The following is a 14,929-nucleotide window of genomic DNA, read 5'->3' as shown; positions in this document are numbered from 1 at the left end:
ATTTGATACCAATATCGTACAAACTCATTCTAGAGTCACCCTTGGTCCACCTTTATGGCGATATCTCGAAAAGGCGTCCACCTAAAGAACTAAGCCCCACGCCCTTTTAAAATACTCATTAACACTTTTCATTTGATACCCATATCGTACAAACATATTCTAAAGTCACCCCTGGTCCACCTTTATGGCGATATCTCGAAAAGGCGAATACCTATAGAACGAAGGCCCACTCCATTTTAAAAATACTCATTAGCACCTTTCATTTGATACCCATATCGCACAAACAAAGTCTAGAATCACCCCTGGTCCACATTTATTGCGATACCTCGAAAAGACGTCCACCTATAGAACTAAGGCCCACTCCCTTTTAAAATACTCATTAACTCCTTTCGTTTGATACCCATATTGCACAAACGAATTCTAGAGTCATCCCTGGCCCACCTTTATGGCGATATCTCGAAACGGCGTCCACCTATGGAACTAAGGATTACTCCCTTTTAAAAACTCATTAACACCTTTTTTTTGATACCCATATTGTACAAACAAATTCTAGGGTCACCCCTGGTCCACCTTTATGGCGATATCTCGAAACGGCGTCCACCTATGGAACTAAGGATTACTCCCTTTTAAAATACTCATTAACACCTTTCTTTTGATACCCATATTGTACAAACAAATTCTAGGGTCACCCCTGGTCCACCTTTATGGCGATATCTCGAAACGGCGCCCACCTATGGAACTAAGGATTACTCCCTTTTAAAATACTCATTAGCACCTTTCATTTGATACCCATATCGTACAAACGCATTCTAGAGTCACCCCTGGTCCACCTTTATGGCGATATCTCGAAAAGGCGACCACCTATACAACAACCACCGCTCCCTTTTAAAACCCTCATTAATACCTTTAATTTGATACCCATATCGTACAAACACATTCTAGAGTCACCCCTGGTCCACTTTTATGGCGATATTTCGAAACGGCATCCACCTATAGAACTAAGGCCCACTCCCTTTTAAGATACTCATTAACACCATTCGTTTGATGCTCATATTGTACAAACGTATTCTAGAGTCAACCCTGATCCACCTTTATGGCTATATCTCTATATGGCGTCCACCTGTAGAACTATGGCCCACTCCCTCATAAAATACTCTTTAATGCCTTTCATTTGATACGCATGTCATACAAACACATTCCAGGGTTTCCCTCGGTTAATTTTCCTACATGGTTATTTTACCTTATGTTGTCACCATAGCTCTCAACTGAGTATGTAATGTTCGGTAACACCCGAACTTAACCTTCCTTACTTGTTATTATTATTTTATGACGCGATTTACTCATTTATTCATGTTTTTCGAATTCACTACAGACAAAATGGCTGGAAAAAGATGCAGGGAATTTCATCTGAAAGAAGATGAGATTTTACAATTACTCATGGCTGACAATAGTGATGGAGAAGATGAACTACAACTAGACGAAAAAGATCAAGAATATCTTGCTCAGGATATGGAAAATGGTGTAGGTGTGGTAGAAATAACAAGTTCAGTCCAGGAAGTTCAAGAAGACAAATCGGATGAGAATCCTGTCCATACCTCTGATGAAAAAGCTCCTGTTTTCAGATGGAGAAAGGACTGACATGCACCGAGTATCTTTCGAGAAAGAGACTATGAGTTCGGTCGCATAAATATATTCTGTGATAAGCGTGAAAGTGTAACCGCATTTGAAATTTTTATTTACACAGCTGGATAAGTTAATGAAAAACATATTGGTTCCAGAAAGTATTCGTTACGCAGAACAACATGGTAGAGTTTTCACAGTTGACGAGTTGGAGATGAAGGCATTTTTGGGTATGAACTACGTGATGAGCTACCACGTATTACCCACTATGAGAAGCTACTGGTCGACTGATGAAGACATGGGCTTTCCCTTTGTAGCCAATGTCATGCCACGAGTAAGGTTTGATCACATACGTGAATACTTACATTTCTGTAATAACGATGATCAGTCACAAGTTACTCATAGAGCTTATAAAATAAGACCTGTAATGGAGCATTTTAATGAATGTTTTCAAAAGACAATGAATAATTTAAAGCAACAATCAATAGACGAGCATATGATAAAGTTTAAAGGCCACAGCGTTATGAAACAGTACCTAAAAAACAAACCCATAAAATGGGGATTCGAAATGTGGTGCAGAGCTGAATCATCTACAGGATATCTATTTGAATTTGATTTATATACGGGCAAAAAAACACAATACCGAAGTTGGTTTGGGTGAATCAGTTATTTTGAATCTGACCCAACAGTTAAGTGATCTTGGCTGTGAAGTATTTTTTGATAATTTTTTCAATTCGCCTCTTTTGCAATATAAACTAAGAACTAATAATACTAAAGCGTGTGGAACTGTAAGAATAAACAGGAAAAACGTGCCAAAACATTGCCGTTGGACAAACATATATCCAGGGGAAATCCATTGGGTATGTTTTCGGGGCATATCGTTTGTCAAATGGATGGACACAAAATCCGTTCATATATTGTCCAATTTCATTTCACTCATCGAAACAGGCTTCGTAAAGAGGCGAAAGGCTGGGTCGGCCGAAAAAGTAAATATTACGTGCCCAGAGATGATAATTAAATATAATAAATATATGGGTGGCGTTTACCTAATGGACCAGCGAAAAGTCTGCTATGAAGGTGATCGCAAAGCAAAGATATAATGGATATTGCTAAGAACAATTCATATTTGGTGTATAAAAGGTTACATGAAAAGAAACTTGTAGGGGGACCGCTTTTGAGCAGTCTAGAATTTCATCAAAATATTGCTGTAAGTCTTATAAATGAATTTTCATGTAGGCAAAGAGTAGTGAATAAGCCGGAGAGTCAAGTCGATGTGAAGCGAAGTTTACCAATGCTCAATATGCAAAAAGTAAATAACATGAAAATGTGTGTAAATTGCGCTAAGAAGCGGATTGAAAATAGGACGCATAACATATCGCACACTAACTACAAAAGAGTCACAACTTAAAATTTTTCAAAATCGGTTTTTTTCCATAAACCAATTCACAGTACACATCTCTAACTGCCCCTTAAATTTCGTTGTCATTATTTCCTTCTTTAACTGGAAAATTACCGTTTTGCCAGTTTTGGTGTTGATTGTATCGCCTGCGCACTATCAACTAAGGAGTACTATTTTTAGTTGTGTCAATGTGCTTAAGAACAAGTGAACAGTTTTTTTACGCATAAAGTGTATTATTTTATATGCTGACTATCTTGTTGCAAAAAACTTTTAACTTTGTTGTGTATTAGTTAAAATTGTGTCTTTTTATACGTAAAGAGTGAGTAAAGTTGCTTGTATTAATGTGAAATATGCCTTTTTTGATGAAATAATTGTGAATGTACGAGTAGTAAGTTTTCTTAGAAATAGTCATAATTCAAAATTGCTATATATTTTGTCCGTAAACAAATAATTACAATAAAATTTCGTATATTCATTTTATAATGAAGGTATCCTTCTTTGTAAAACTGGATTTCAGTATAACATTACAGACGTTTTCACATAAACCGTTTTTCTTCTTCTAGTTTTGACTCTTTTGTAGTTAGTGTGCGATATGTGTAATATGCAACATTCACCTCTGCTATACTAGCAAAAGAAACTGCTTTGCAGATTTCCATAAATGAGTTATTTTCCAAAATCTATATATTTTCACGACACATTTTTAAAGCTTGCATTATTAGAAAACAAATGTTCCCTGTTGTTGCGAAATTCACATTGAGGTTCATAGGGAAATACTTTTCCCTTGAAATTACAAAAAAACCGTGAAATTAATTTAAAAGTCGAATTGTTTTTTATGTATTTTGCTTTCAAATCAACTAAATAAAACAGTCGTACAACAAAGTTTACTTGTAGTTTTGTTACGGGCCTGAAAGGGTTAATATTAGCTGTGTTGTTTTCTTACATGTATGTATATACATATACACTTAAACGTATGATGTACTTCCAAGTGCATAACTTTATCTACACTTATTAAATTGTTGCGCAGAAAATTAGTACAGCTAAATTTCAGTATGCGCTATACTCAATTGCAACTGAAATTGTGTCTCTCCATTTTATCTTTACACTATTCTCCACTTCTATGACTTGTCTCCACGTCTGTGTCCGTGATTCATCGCAACCAATTCAGATAGGTTATACACCATGACCAACAGAGGTGCGTGTCTCGACTATTAAGCACAACTCTTTTTTTAGGCAGCTGCCGCGAGTCTTCAATAACCGCTATATGGGTCTCCTAAACATAATCTAATCCGATGGTATGCAGCCACTTGTATGTACGTAACAAATCAATCATCATTTACACATGTACATACAAGGCAACAGAGAGATACTCACCATCAGCCGAAGTAGTACTCACATATACACAAGCATATGGCTATGCGAGAGACTATAAACTACATATATACATGTACATATAGCGCTGGTGACCAAGCATGAAGTTCGCGAAGTTACTAGACTTTAGGAGAAATGAGTGAACGAGGCAACAGAGAGTATAAAAGCAGCGAAAGCTGAGTAGTCAGCAAGCAGTTTGATTTAAACACGCAATTAGTGTGAAGTAAGAGTTATTGTGAAGTACTCTCAAAGTAGTCTAATAAAGACCATTTTGCATAATTGAATATTGGAGTTATTTATTCAACAGTTTAGCGATTCGAACGTTAGCAGAAGGTTTGGAATAAGCGAAACTTTGCAAAATTCGTTATAATATTATAAAAATTGCGAATATATGGAAGTAGCTTGTTTTGTTCAAATACTTTTAGATATACGAACGTTTGGGGAATCCAATAACGTAAAAGTAAGTAATTTTTGTTTGCTTGTTTAATTGTGTGTTCAATTTATACTTATTATTAAGAATTCACGAGCTTAACACAGATTTATAATAATTGAATATTCAATTATTATGTTTTTCTAAGAGAAACTGGAAAGAAAGAAAGAAACATTTACTGGCATATTGCGATGGTACCATTTCGAAAACCGCCAACCTAATCATCATCAGGCAATTTCGTAATGTTATCAAAGGTTGCATTTAAGTTCATGAATTCTTCACAATAAGTAAATAATTTTTCTTAGATGGTTTAATAATGTAAAATATAAGTGCCACGGGTTGAACATGTTCAAATTAAAAGCTTTTGATGAGCTTATTAACAGTAAGTAAAGTATTCCAAAGGTTCAGCATATGGTTTACATCATGGAATTACTTCTTGTGCTTAATAAATTTTCAAAACATGCTGTTTCAAGCTAAGTGAAATACTTTAATCAGCACATTACTCTATGAGAAAAAAAAAGGTTTTAGAAATAAATTTCAGGATTGAATTGAAAACTTTAAGCTTGATTGAAGGTTTTTGCAACATAAGTGTACACACTGCATCCGGTTTTATAAGAAATATTATTTCCACACCAGAGTTCATTTTTTCATGGAACCTCCCAAAGGTAAAATTTCATGTACGCGGCCAAAGCTGTTAGGTTAAACTCCAAGCCTACTTTAGCTGGAGTTTAAATTCGCACTGAAAAACGGGACCTTATTCGAAAACGGTTTAACCATTAGCCGCAATTTGGAGGTATTCTCAATTAGGTTATTTTAACGGCATAGGATTTTCTTAAGTGATTTGAATCACTTACCGAAACACGTCGCACAGTGTAACTTTTTTCACTTTTAGGATGCCAAAAGTCCAAAAAACAATGTTCTCCAATCTCAAAAATGTTTTTACATGCAACAGATTAATGACCAACTGTTAAAAAAATGTATACACAGCAAAGTAAAAAACGACGATCACCATGATAAGCATTATGAAACTTGGATAATTGAAACAAGTGTAAAAATCATTTCACAGTCCAAAATTTTTGACCAACTTTGTGGCCACGTGGTGGATTTTTCGATAACTGTTTTGGCTTCAAGCTATTTTATTAAACATACTTGGGTAGTTTGTAACAGCATTGGTAAGTTTTAGCCGCGTAGGCATTTTTATAAATTTTTTTTTTTTGTTTTAGACAGCCACTAAAAGTTTGGTAAGCTTAGAAAATTTTTCGTTTTCAATAGAATAAAACTTGCCTGATTCCGCCCAATTCCATTGAACGAATACATACACATTAAAAGGAATTTCATATAGTTTTAGATAAAAAAAAAACCATTGCGAGATTTTGCGTTTTTCTTTGTAATCGCTAACTTAAGGTCTCTATGCCCTCGCTCACGTATGAAGCGCAGTGCCCTAACAATGGAATGTCCTCAATTCAAGTCTACAATTTTAGATCCAAAAAAAGACAGCTATACCTGAAATGGTAGAAACCCAGAAAAAGGAAACTTGTGCACTGAATAGCCTTCCCTGTTTTTCATATGAGTTTTCCCATAGTTAAGTTGTGCACTTATCCCATCAACTTATGTTATGTATGCACGCCTACCTGAGGGTCGTCTATTATGGGTGAGAGCAATTGAGTGCTTCTGGAATTTACATACATATGTATGTATACATCACATAAACGCCTACCTAAAGCTCGCTCGGAATTTGAGATCATAGGTAGATCTTTAAAACAAAGAAATGGGTAAGTATATTTTTGTTAAGCACTAGCAGGTATTATTTTCCCGTAAAAACCCAGTTTCTTGTTCTATGACAAGTGATAATAAAACGCTTGTGCTAAGACTATATAAATAGAGAACAAAGCTAAAAATAAATCTTACCAAAGCCGGACTGCATTGAAGTAAAACCAACTGCACTGTACCAAATTTTCCTATATCATCAACTAGTTATGGCTATTTCACGAAATGTACTCTTCGAAGTTTGGCTAAAAAGCAAAAATGAAGAAACGAACAAAGCCATACTAAACCATATTTTGAGTATAATTGGAAGAGATCATTAAATATTAAAAAGAATACATCATCAAGCTAACTTATAATGTTCGTAAGAGATGGGCATGTTGGTTTCGATCTACAAGTAGATTTATTGAGAAAATCTCTGAATGGTTATAAGAAAATCTGGATTTTACAGATTATATGCTTGATGTTGAGCCATACACTTCTAGTGATATTCCTAAGCCAGGGAGGCCAACAAAAAACTTCTCTGAGTCATCTATGCGCACAAAAAAACGAAAAGCTAAGGACAATGATCAACTGTTAATGGCAGCGGAATTGAAATTACGATCATCAGGGAAAAGAAATTCTGCAAAAATAATTGAGGAGTTGTCCACGGCATCACCATCAAGAGGCACTGCAATCAAAAGTCCCGACTATCGGAAGAAAATAAGAAAAGTTTGTCACCAGATCAACCAATTGCGATGATAGTTGACTCAAATCTTTCAACATATGAATACTTCCTGATCCGGCAGCACACTTCAGACGTTAACAGAAAAATATATCCTTCATACAATTGTTTAAAAGAATCAAAGAATTTATGCTATCCTGAAAAATAACCGTAAAGGAAACCTATGCTGAAATTGAATTGCAATCCCTAATTGACCACAGCTGACGAAGATTGTGTCGTGCAGAAGAAGAGGTATTGCTTTCTATTCCTGAGGTTAAAGAACTACAAACTACAATTTTCGGAAGAATGCAAATCGGAGACTAGTATGTTTTTCATTTCACTAGTACTCCTTCAAATGTATAAAATGGTTGACAAACGAAAGGTTATAGTCCACCTACTAGGAGATACTGTCATTTCAAAGGAGGTGCAATCTGTCAAAGACCAAATTTTCAGTCTTGGTCCTACAACAATTCAAATTGATGACAAAGTTTGCAACGCTTTGTCGGCATATACATCATCGCAAAAGTGCTACATATGTGGGGCTTCTCCAAAAGATATGAACAATATGCGAGCCCTGTCAGAGCGAAAAGTTGACGAAAGCATGTTTGCTTTCGGAATTTCCCCTTTACATTCTTGGATACGATGCATGGAATGTATGCTACTCATCGCTTATCGAAATGAAGACCTTGTGTGTGCGGGGCGAAAAAAATAAGGAAAAGATGAAAAAGAAGAAAGAAAATATCCAAAATAGATTCAGGAAAGAAGTTGGTCGTTTGATTGATATGCCAAAGCAAAAAAGCGGCAACACAAATGATGGCAACACTGCGAGAAGATTCTTTGGAGATCCTGAAATAACATCAGACATAACCGGCATAAAAATCAATCTTTTGAAAAGGTTTCATACAATACTTTCATGCATGGGATGTGAGTTTCAAATAAATTCTGAAGCTTTTGACCACTATGTGACAGAGACAAAGGTACTATATTTATCGGAATATGCTTGGTACAATATGCCAGTGGGCGTACATAAAATTCCGTTTCATGGAAGGAGTATAATCGTGTCTGCTATTTTTCCTATTGGTCAACTTTTGGCTCAAGAGTCCAGAACAAAGATGCACGAAACTATCGTGAACTTTTCAAAACAAAAAAGTCAAGAATTTGTAGTAACTTGGATTTGCTGCACAGATTGCTGATATCGTCACACCCGCTCATAAACAAATTGCGGAAAACCCCTAGGTCAAATCGGCGCGCATTAACGAGTAAAGTTATTGGCTTATTATCTGAACCAGATCATGTTTACGATATTGACTCCGACTAACTTTATACCAGTTAAAATATCACTTCTTATTAATAAGTATGTATTTCGATTCAGTTTTTACAAATATATGTACCTATGTTGTGTTTGACTTTGAAAATAGAATTTTTTAAATATTAATCAAAAGCCCCTAAGCTAAAGTTAAGAAATCTAAAAAAATTTTATGTATATTGGCACTGGAAAATGCTTTTAAAGTAGAAAATATGATTATGTGAAATTTCACTTTATATGAGGGCAAGAAGAAAAAGTGGGCGGATCACGCCCATTTTTATTCTCAAATCAGATTTCGGTATCTGCAACCATACTTCAAAATTTCAAATGAATTGCTCCATTGGTTTGGCTGTTATTAATTTTGGCATCATAAAAGTGAAAAAAAGTTACACTGTGCGTCGCTTTGCAAAATGGTATATTTAACGTAATCTAACTTAGATTATGCTACTAAAAATAGGGAATAATCTGCATGATCATGATAACATTTTGTTAAGCGATAAAACTCTTCATGGTGATCACTTCAGTGAAGCAATTCAAAGAACTAAGTACTGTTCTAAATATTTGCACATAATTATAGAAACTCTTACAAAATACGCGTAGGCATAAAATGTCTTTCAAATTATTGTCCAGTGCAAAATGTTTCGGTGGAGAGCAGCGAGTTTATTCACATTTCTCCGAAGTTTTGGGATGTGAAATGAAATTAGGTGTCTACATGCCAACCGCGTCTGCTAAAACCAATATTTAATATCCAGTACTATATTTCCTTAGCTGGCACGGTTCCACTCATGAAAGTTACATACAAACAAGTAAGGAAGGCTAAGTTCGGGTGTATCCGAACATTACATACTCAGCTGAAAGCTTTGGAGACAAAATAAGGGAAAATCACCATGTAGGAAAATTAGCCTAGGGTAAGCCTGGAATGTGTTTGTATGACATGGGTATCAAATGGAAGGTATTAAAGAGTATTTTAAAAGGGAGTGGGCCATAGTTCTATAGGTGGACGCCATTTCGGGATATCGCCATAAAGGTGGACCAGTATGGGTATCAAATTAAAGGTGTTAATGAGTGTTTTAAAAGGGAGTGGGCCTTAGTTCTACAGGTGGACGCCATTTCGGGATATCGCCATAAAGGTGGACCAGTAGTGGAATTCACTAACTTTTTTAATGACATTTGCCATCGCTTTATTTGCGAATCGATAACTATAACGATTTCGTATTATTCAGTAACTATTTTGTATCGATATTTGTTTATCGACGATCAGCTGTGTTGTTAAATAAACGGCTAGTAAATTGGCTGCGTTAAAAATCACGATATTAATATTTCTGGCAATTTTAGTTAAAAAAGAAAATCGGAACTTTAATTAAATACTTTCAAACACGAAAAGCTGCTTTATAAATCAAATCGCATTTGAGTATTTGGCGTACGTTTTATCACAAGATGAATAATTACTAAGTCCCTCGCCAGTGGACAGACACCTTCTTAGAGAAGTAGATAACCCATTCCACTTGAATGCAACGGAGTTTCGAAAGCTGTACCAACTAACCCCAGACTTCGCTCATGATATTATTTCGCAACCTGATGGTAATCTAAGGAGTACAAGAATAACTGCGATATCAACAGAGAAAAAAAAGAAATTAATACCGCATTTCAAAAACGAGCTGCTACATTACTTCGCACAATAACTGACATACATGTATATGGCCTGTTAGCTCCAACCAATCTGTTTTTCCTCTTCCTCCTGTTTTCTTTACACAAGAACTTTTTATGCCTAGACTATCAGACATCTACCATTCTGCTCCCATACTCTTAATCTTATTGCTACTTGTTACTATAACTTTAATTGAATATTGTGATTAGGTTAAGCTTGATATAAGATCAAACACTGTAAAGTTACTTATAGTTGTATGTTTGCTTGATAATTAAATAAATGTTATTTACTTACCTTTTGTTAAAATATGTAAAAAATTTTAAAGCAGTTATTATACGGAATTTATTCATTTTTGGCACCCCTTTGTGCTTTTTACATTTTTAGGTTTCGTTAAGCTTTGCTGCCACCTTTCTACTATTAAAACGAAATTTAAATGTCATTTATTTCAATTCGTTAAAACTAAGTTAGTGAATAGTACAATCGATAAAGCAAGCGACAAAATCGTTAATAAAATCTCGACCAATCGCATCGTTATAAGTTAGTGAATACCACTACTGGTCCACCTTTATAGCGACATCTCGAAAAGGCGTCCACCTATAGAACTAAGGCCCACTCCCTTTCAAAATACTCATTAACACCTTTCATTTGATACCCATGTCATAAAAACACATTCTAGGTTTACCCTAGGTTCAATTTTCAACGGGATTTATTCCCTTATTTTGTTTCCAAAGCTCTCAGCTGAGTATGTGATGTTCGGTTGCACCCGAACTTAACCTTCCTTACTTGTTTTTGTTTGTATATGTGCAGGTCAATTTGAGGCATTCGACTTCTTCTGCGCTACAGGCTGAGGTATTCGCAAACCTCTTGTTACAAAATGGTTTGCAGCTCTGATAGTATATTATCACAACTGATGTTATCACATTCCTAAAAATAATCAAATTTTCGACATGCTTCTTGATAAGAAAACTCTGCAGAAACCGGTAAAAATTCGCGCTGGATATCATGATCACCATTCATTTAGCGAACAAGCACTTCAAGGTGATCACTTCAATAAAGTAATTCAAAGAACTTCGTATTGAAAAATTTGCAGTGAATGCCGTTAAATTGGAAAATAGCAATCGAAACCTCTTACCTGGAAGATTAAATTTGTCAGCTCCGTAAAATGGAACTAAAGTTATTGTCCAGTTCAAAATGTTTTGGTGGAGAGCAGCGAGTTTATTCACATAATTCCGAAGTTTTAGGATGTGAAATGAAATTTGGTGTCTACATGCCACCCGGGGCTGATCATTCCAATACTAAATATCCAGTTTTATACTTTCTCAGCGGCTTTGGTGGTACTCATGAAAATTTCATAGAAAAATCAGGCTTCCAACGATTTGCTGCCAAACATGATATAATTGTGGTCAATTCCGATACAACACCTCGCGGTTTGGATTATCCCACTGAGAATGATAGCTATGACTTTGCAACTAACGCCGGTTTGTACGTGGATGCCACCGAGGCGCCATGGAAACAAAACTACAAAATGTATACATATGTGACAAGGGAAATAATCGATTTAGTCAACTCAAATTTACCGGTGCTGCCTAACAAATGTGGAATATTTGGGCAGAGTATGGGTGGTCATGGCGCACTCATATGCGCTTTAAAAAATCCTGGTCTATATCAATCAGTTTCCGCTTTGGCAGCACTTGGAAATCCAACAAAATCTGAATTGTTTAGAAGTATAGCTGCTGGCTATTTAGGACCAAATGAGGAAACGTGGAAAGAATATGATGCTACTGAATTGGCACCAGCGTACTCTGGGCCACTGTTGGAAATTCTGGTTGATCAAGGTAGCGCTGACCATCTCCTTAAGGCAAATTTACTATTGCCAGAAAATTTTGTAGATGCTGCCTTAAAAAATGACAAATTGCATGTAATTTATAAGCTACGTGAAGGGTATGACCATAGCTACAAATACACTGCCACTTTCATTGAAGAGCACTTTGATCATCATGCGAAATTTTTGAAAACTAATTGAACAAAAGTATGTATATAAAGAATTTAGTACACTCTAAAAACAGTATGTCATTTTACCCAAGGAATAAGTTGACATTTCCACAAAAAAGTTTGTATTAAAGCGCAAAAAATGCTCAAAATTTACTTTCAAACATTTTGTGTATATTATTGCGGTTCTTATAATTGACGAGGCAACAGAGAGAAAGCCACCGCGGTGTGATGGTAGCGTGCTCCGCCTACCACACCGTATGCCCTGGGTTCGCACCCCGGGCAAAGCAACATCAAAATTTTAGAAATAAGGTTTCTAAATTAGAGGAAAATTTTTTCTAAGCGGGGTCGCCCCTCGGCAGTGTTTGGCAGGCGCTCCGGGCGTATATCTGCCATGAAAAGCTCTCAGTGAAAACTCATCTGCCTTGCAGATGCCGTTCGGAGTCGGCATAAAACATGTAGGTCCCGTCCGGCCAATTTGTAGGAAAAATCAAGAGGAGCACGACGAAAATTGGAAGAGAAGCTCGGCCTTAGATCTCTTCGTAGGTTATCGCACCTTACATTTATTTTTTTTTTTTAACAGAGAGAGAGAGAGAGAGAGGAACCAGTTTGATTTAAACATGCTATTAGTTGTGAAGTATAAATGTTATTGTGAAGTACTCTCAAAATAGTCTAATAAAAACCATTTTGCATTACTGAATATTGTAGTTATTTATTTGACAATTTAGCGATTCGAACGTTTGCAGAAAGTTTCAAATAAGCGAAATTTCCCTAAATTCGTTACAATATGAATATAATCGTTGTGGTACACTAGGTAAGCACACATAGCACGGAAAACTGTCTGAAACGTGCTATTAGGAGTTTTAATGCCTTCGAAAGTAGAAACCATTGTATCAAAGGTTATGCCAACCGTGGGAAATCTGGAACATTTTGACAATGGTCAACCTGAAAGATGGACATCATACTAGAGCTTACGATTTCTTCTCGAACACAAGCGAGATTTTCGAGACCCGAGAAATCGAGAACTCGATTTCTCGCGAGATTCCCGTGTCTCGAAGTCCTCGTAAATCTCGCGAGCTTCTTGACATTCTTACTTAATCGCTGTATGGACAGTATTTATACACATGTTTTTTTTCCTTGTGACTTTTTTGTTGATTATATTGCTTCAATGACATTCAACTCAAAACATATTTATTATACATATAATGTTGTTCGCAATATTTTTTTTTTAAACGAGACATCAAGAACACGGCTTCTCGCGAGATTCTCGAATCTCGAATTACTCGTAAGGCTCGCGAGATTCTCCAATCTCGAATTACTCGTAATACTCGCGATCTTCTCGACTTTCAATTCAGTCGCTGCATTGGCAATATTCTATACATTTCGGGGTTTTTTTACGTGTGGTTATGCGAACATTTTGGCTTGTGTTCCAGAAGAATTCGTAAGATCAATATAAAACAGCCAATGAATCGATTAAGTTGACATGTTCTCGACATGTTCGAGAAATCGTAAGCTCAACATCATACTATGCACGCTTCGAACATTATTTATTGGCCAGCAATTTACAAGAGAGAGAGCGTTAGAAAGCTTTTTTCCTGACCTTGGCTGGTCCTGGTTTCTTGACCTCCTCGAGCAAAAATGGAAAAAACTACAACAACAAAAAACAATCATAAATCACAAAACAGCCATAACAATGAATCAAGAGACCATTTGTTCCTCGTTTGGAATTAAAGGGCATTAGCCGATCTACTAATTCATCTCATTCCTCCAACGTACCACATCAAGTTAAACAAAAGGGCGTTAGCCGATCTACTAATTCATCTCATTCTTCCAACGTACGACATCAAGTTAAACAAAAGAAGGCACCACGAGAGAAAAATAGACACGATCAATCGGTAAATCAAATTTCACCAATAGTAAACTTTGAGAAATGTCCTACCGTCATAATAAATGGACAACCATGCGCTTTCGAAGTTGATACTGGGTCAAACTATACGATTATGTAATCATCGACATTTGAACAAATATGGTCAGGCCCAAAACCTAAACTATATAAATGTAAACTGCAACTAATCGATTTCCAAGCCAACCATATTCCGATAAAGGGAGTAGTTGACGTGTCGATCTACTACAACGCCAAACTACTACCCGATTTACCTATCGTTATAGTTGATGGCAATCAATCAAATGTGCTAGGCTGTAACTGGTTTGAGCCATTGGGTATCAGCATTCAGGGCATCCAGGAAATCAGTGAAAGCTGTTCTTAGCAAATTCAATCATCTTTTCTCTAAAGAATTGGGCGAATGCACGGGACCGCCTGCATCTCAGCAAATTGACCCTTCAGTACCACCAAAACGCCTGCCGCCGTCGAATACCTTTAGCTATCCGCAGCCTCGTGGAAGCTGAGTTGGTACGATTATCGGACCAAGGGATATTAGAACCAGTGGAATACTCAGATTGGTCCACACCTATCGTGCCCGTTCTAAAAAGTGACGGTACCATCCGAATATGTGGCGGTTATAAGTCGACTCTAAACAATGCGCTAAAGCCACACTGCTTCCAAATTCCAGCCATAAGTGTGCTATTGTCATCAATAGAGGGTGGAAGTATATTTGCTAAATTTGACTTAGCGCAGGCTTACCAACAGCTGGTAGTAGATAAAAAATCTTCATTGCTACAAAAAAATTGTGACTCACAAAGGT

General features: G+C 36.3%; 1 pseudogene; it reads left to right on the top strand.

The window, feature by feature from the left end:
• The first annotated feature begins 11,204 nt into the window (after positions 1-11,204).
• On the top strand, positions 11,205-12,620 carry LOC137239472 (S-formylglutathione hydrolase pseudogene; annotated as a pseudogene).
• The last annotated feature ends 2,309 nt before the right edge of the window (positions 12,621-14,929 follow it).

This window comes from Eurosta solidaginis, chromosome 1 (assembly GCF_040869045.1).
Source record: "Eurosta solidaginis isolate ZX-2024a chromosome 1, ASM4086904v1, whole genome shotgun sequence".
NCBI classification, from domain to species: domain Eukaryota; kingdom Metazoa; phylum Arthropoda; class Insecta; order Diptera; family Tephritidae; genus Eurosta; species Eurosta solidaginis.
The sequence above is the reverse complement of the archived record's forward strand: the minus strand, read 5'-3'. Positions and strand labels throughout refer to the sequence as shown.